This window comes from Lagopus leucura, unplaced genomic scaffold, assembly GCF_019238085.1.
Source record: "Lagopus leucura isolate 7727_CA_CO unplaced genomic scaffold, USGS_WTPT01 Super-Scaffold_100024, whole genome shotgun sequence".
Lineage (NCBI taxonomy): Eukaryota > Metazoa > Chordata > Aves > Galliformes > Phasianidae > Lagopus > Lagopus leucura.
This window is the reverse complement of record NW_024962276.1, coordinates 368,221-373,767: the sequence shown is the minus strand read 5'-3', so window position 1 is coordinate 373,767 and position 5,547 is coordinate 368,221. Positions and strand designations below refer to the sequence as shown.

General features: G+C 48.0%; 1 non-coding gene across 1 annotated transcript; it reads left to right on the top strand.

Annotated features, from left to right (window-relative positions):
• Window positions 1–4,571: 4,571 nt before the first annotated feature.
• On the top strand, window positions 4,572–4,654 carry TRNAS-UGA. Its single transcript has one exon. It is a non-coding gene; the product is annotated as a tRNA-Ser (tRNA).
• Window positions 4,655–5,547: the final 893 nt, after the last annotated feature.

Sequence of the window (5,547 nt, the reverse complement as noted above, 5' to 3'; positions counted from 1 at the left end):
TGCTGACCCTTGCTCATCACACTGGCAGTTAAATAATCAGACACTTTGTCAGCACTGCCAGAAGTGCATCCAAGCAGACAGAATTTCCAGTTCCTCCTTCTGAAGAGAGTCAGTCCAGATCAGCCCTGCACAGTGTCCTTCATTCTGTACCAGGAATTTATGCTGTTCTGTTTGATCAGAAATCAGTTACTGTCCAGAATAAACCCTTCCCCACTTCATCACTGTTATTTATTGTCATTATGGAGATCAGCTATTGTGAGGAGACGACACTCAAGAGGAACTTGTTATGGATGATCAACTAAGTAAATCCCACAAGATTAAGAACCCAATCCTTCCTACTCTTCAAATATTTACACAGACCTTACAAAGCCAAAATAAATAAAAATACAAGGAAGAAAACTGCAAACAAACATACATTATGTTAAATCAAACACATGTATACACTGGTGAAGGTTAGGTTTGCAGGAACTGAAAGTGCAAAACCTTTTTTCCTCCTCTAAAATTTCATTTTAGATGCAGAATGTGGCTGAGTCACCTGTCCTTTGCAGGTGTGACACTGGATGTGTCCTGCATCACAGCCCAGGTCCACCTCTGTTACCCAGGGCTTTCAGCTGCCCACCCCCATCTAGGCGTTGCAGTGTTCTGATGCCATCTGTTGAGCTTCAAGAGGAAACTGGATAGCCTGCCAGCTTCTGTCCATTCAGCAGAGCATTCAGGATGTATGGGGAACTGGAGCATTTGTTATTGATTAGTTAGCCTATCTCAATCACAAGAGGTCCTCTGTCAGTTCTCCTCTCTGTTCTGAGTGCATAGTTTCAGAGTTCTTCTCTTTTGGACTCTTGAAAACAACCCGATCTTTATAGTTAAGTAACCCACAGACGCAAAAAGAAAAATCTTATATTCTTTAGTTTCCGTCTTAAAAGCAAAAAAGAACATAGAATCATGGAATCATTTGGGATAGAAGGGACCTTTAAAGGCCATCAGGTCCCACTCCCTGCAGGCACAGGGACACCCACAGCTCCATCAGTGCTCAGAGCCCTCAGCCAGACCTTGGCTGTCTGCAGGGATGGGGCGTCGCTGCCTCAGCCAGTTCCCCACTGCCCCTATTGTACAAATCTTCTTCCTTGCACCCAATTTAAATCTCCCCTATTTTAATTGGAAGCCATTCCCCTTATCCTGTCACAACAGACCCTGATAAAGAATTTGTCCTCTTCTATCTCACAGCCCCACTGTAGACACTGTGAAGTTGCTCTCAGGTCTCTCTCTTCCCCTGTTTGGTACGCCTCTGATTTTCTTGCAAGCCCTTTCAGCACCCATTTTTATTGTAGAGACACGTTTATATATTAAAATACATATTATGTATTAAAATATTTTCAATTTGTAAACTCCAGTATACATAAACTCCAAGTGAACCACCATTCCTGAAGGTTAACAAGCTTAACTCAGGTTAAGAACTCAATTCAGGTACAAATTCATACCTAAGTTTTGGTCTTCACGTGCCAAAGACTGATTGTTCCTGCATTTCAAACAGTGAATTTATTTACCTACTACTTAGAGCCAAGAGCCCATCGAAGCCTGACCTTCTGAAGGGCATTGTGACATCGAGGAAACCAAACCACTGGTGCAGAAAACCTTAGATCCAAGAGAAGCACAGCAGAGCTTATAGAGGAATGGGGTGAGCAGGATAAAACAGAATAGGTAACAAGTGTTCGGCTGCTGGCACAGAAATTCTTACTTAAGCAGAGGAGGGAAAGTTCCCAGTGGTTTAGAAGTGACATTTAATCAAAAACCGTTTGTCCAGCTTTCAGTGAACCATAGAATTATTCAAGATGGAGAAGACCTCCGCTATCATCCAGTGAACCCCAGGCCACCCCACCATGCCCACTGCCCACATCCCCCAGTGCCACATCTGCACAGCTCCACAACTCCTCCATGGACAGCGACCCCAGCGTTCCCTGTGCGGCTGTGTCACTGCAGCACTGCTCTTTCTGAGAAGAAACTTTTCCTAATATCTGAATAGAAAAAAGTATATATTTGTGAATATAAAGGTTGCAGTGCTAAAAAATAACCTTAAATCTCTTTGGAGAAGGGCATCTAGTGCTCAAAACCAAATGTGGCACTGAGAATCGGCCACTGGATCGTTGAGGGTAAAGCCAGTGATGGGGATACTCTGCACGGGTCCTGTAGAGGTCCAGCTATCTGGAAAAGCTTTTACGGACACAAGAGGTCAGGACAGGCTGCTTCTGGCTGCACTCTGAGCGATAAGAGTCCAAACCCAGAGAGGTGAAATCAAGCAAGTTAAAACCTAAGTGTCTGTGGGATGTGGGGGTACTACAGCTCTCCTACCTGTGACGGTTCCCTTGGCTCCTGCACACCCATCCATGGAAAGATCTCAACCTGAATGGCCCAAATGAGTCCCACCCAGCAGCCAACACAACCCTTCCATAGGAGCAACGCTTCTTTTCTAGAGCTTGTCCTTCCCATTTTCCCATGGCCCCAACAGCACTTAACCACATGAAGTACTGCTGGGACTATTGGTGCTCACTGGATCAAGGTATGATCACAACAACTCGTGTTCACCTTTTGCCAGGTAGTGGGATGCACCATGAGCAGCGACTGCAGACAGCAGCTGTGCCCAGCAAAGCCAGTGCTGGAGAGAAGCTGTCACTGTTTTCTGTAGCTTGAAAGATAAAAGCAGAGTTGGAGCATTTCTCTGAATAGACAAAGTCTGTCTCATAAGTGCTGCTTTTGTTGTGTTTTTTTCTCTTTCCTTCCTTTTTTTTTTTTTTTTTTTTTTGTGTGTGTGTGTGTCTGTGTGGTTTTCTGTGTTGTGCAGTATTAAATAGTGCCATTTGTTACATGAGAAGAGCTGTCATTTCTCCTCTTGTATTTTTCTACAAACACATCCTGTTCTTCTTAATAGGCAATATTGTTTTGTCTGTAAATATTCCATTGAAATGTAAACAGGTATTCGCTGACAATGACAAAAGATACGATAAGAAAAAAGGCATCAGAAATGAATCTCTTGAGCTGCATTGTGGGAATTCTGAGCAGTGTGACAAAAGCCTGAGTCCAGCCAGGCTGCAACAGCCAGGTGAGGAAATCTCTCTGAACCCAGGTATTGTCCAGACCACACTTCCATCCTCGCCCCCTTCGGACAACCTACAGGTCACCCAAGGAGGCTGTGGATGCCCCATCCCTGCAGGCATTCAAGGCCAGGCTGGATGTGGCTCTGGGCAGCCTGGGCTGCTGGTTGGCGACCTGCACACAGCAGGGGGTTGGAACTGATGAGCACTGTGCTCCTTTTCAACCCAGGCCATTCTATGATTCTACTGTTCTATGATTCTGTGATTCAGACATTTCCTGCAAGCTCCTCTGTTTGGACACCAGTGCTCTCCAAGCCCATCTGCTGCTGCTGCTCTGGTTCTCTCCATGTCCCTCTGTTGGGATCTGGAGTCCCCATATCCTTTCTACACACACAATGGGCACCACGATGTGTCTGTGTGTTCAGGTTCCTGCATTTGTCACCTGAAGGTATTTGAACCCCCACCCTGAAATGAAGCCTCTCTCCAGCAGAGCTTTTTGGATACGAAATGAACTTCATGCTCAAAGAGTGTAGAAGAACACACAGACCTCATCTGTACTAACTGCACCCATCAGGACATGCAGCTTTCCAGATCTGAAGACTTTTCTCTCTTGTGTCTTACTTTAGCTCATGGATGTCCAATCCTTTGGCTTGCACGGACCATACTGAGTGAAGAGGAGTTGTCCCAGACTGCATATATGTGGGTTATTCCAAAAGTGATGCCTTCAATTTATCTCTATGGAAACTACAACTAATACAATGAGCACAGTAACACTGGTAGAGCTAATTCCCAGCCACAAAACACTATTTTTCAACACAGCCACCACCATTAGCTACACATTTCACCAGCAGTGAGCAAAAGCCTGCACGCTATGCTCTTTAAAATCTGCTTGGCCATCTGGAAAATGGCTTGCCTTTCATGTAAGTGCTGAAGCACACCACCCACTCCTCATTGTGCTCACATGCGCTGGTTGGTCTCATCAACATCCAACAAGCATCACTGACTGTCAGTGGGTGCCACTGTTTCTGCATGGAGGAGTTCAATGACACACTTTGCTCCATCCACCCTTCTGTGTCAGACACCATTCTGTCAGACTGCCCCTCTGCTGCCATCTGTCACACAGCAGCAGCACAAAATGGGGCGCTGGTGGGAAGGTTTAACCTCTACTGCTGTACCACCAGCATCCACCTCTGATGTCGTGGGCTGACACCATAAAACAGGAGGCACATTTTTTCCATTCACAGGACTGTGTTCAGCCAACATATCAAAGTGCATGCCATTATTTGACACCATGTGAGCCCTCCCATGCCCTGCTCTCAGCCCATACAGTGTCCATCACACACCGATGTTTGGCCATTGCTGAGTGTTGGTGTGTGCCTGGGGCCTCTCCCTTGTCACCGCAGCAGGAGAGTCAGGAGAGGGTCTGATGTCCCCTGGGGCCAGGTGACAGCCCAGGGCACCCCCCTGCTGGACCTTTGCACATCAGCTGTGATGGCCGAGTGGTGAAGGTGTTGGACTTGAAATCCAATGGGGTTTTCCCTGCGCAGGTTCAAATCCTGCTCACAGCGGGAGTTTTTACTGACAGCCCCTGTCCTCCTGTCCCCAGGAGGGACAGACAGACACACATCCTCACTGAGGGCACCCTGCTGTCCCCATCTGCTCCTGACCCTCATCTTTTGTTGGCCTCTTCCCCTTCGGGGTGGCCAAAATGGCCAAGTACCTGCATCTCTCTTGCCTCAAGATGAACACACACAGCTGCAGCACCCTGCTGCCTACAAAGCACTGCTTCCTGCTGCCAGGACAGTGCAGATTTCTGCTGGAGGGTGCAGCCTGATGGCAGTGAGGAAGAGGAGTGGATTGCCAATGGTCCTCAAGATTTACCCTGCCCTGTCTGCCCACATGGATCTGCCCAGAGAAGTCTGTGACCTGTGGTGGCTGTAAGGGCCTTTTCCCTAGCTGGGAATTGGACCCAGGCCATGAGAGTGATGAGTCCTGACCACTAAACCACCAGAGATGAAGTGGTGGTGGTGGACGTGGTGGTGGCCCCCAACCCGGTCCTGACAGGATGCAGGCACGTGCAGGCCCTGCAGACAAAGGGGAAGATTGGCTGGTGTGGCTTCCACCACCTTTCTGGGGGACGTTGCAGGGATGCCTGCTCCTTTCTGCACACTGTGGCACTGGGCAGATTGCCTAAGCAAGAGGATTCTGTCTCTGTCAGATGTGGGAAGCAGGATCACGTTGTGCTGCTGATTGGTGCACCAGCGAAGACAGGTTTGGGAAAGGCAATGATGGGCAACTGTTCATGAAAATAACCAGCAGAGCCCTGGGGGCTCAGCATTGAGGTTCAGCTGCTGGTGATGGAGAGGGGACCCCATTTGTGCTGCTGCAGCAAGGCTGAGTCAATGCACATCACACCGGACACAGGCAACGTGGCATCATGGACACAACACACCCTGTGTCC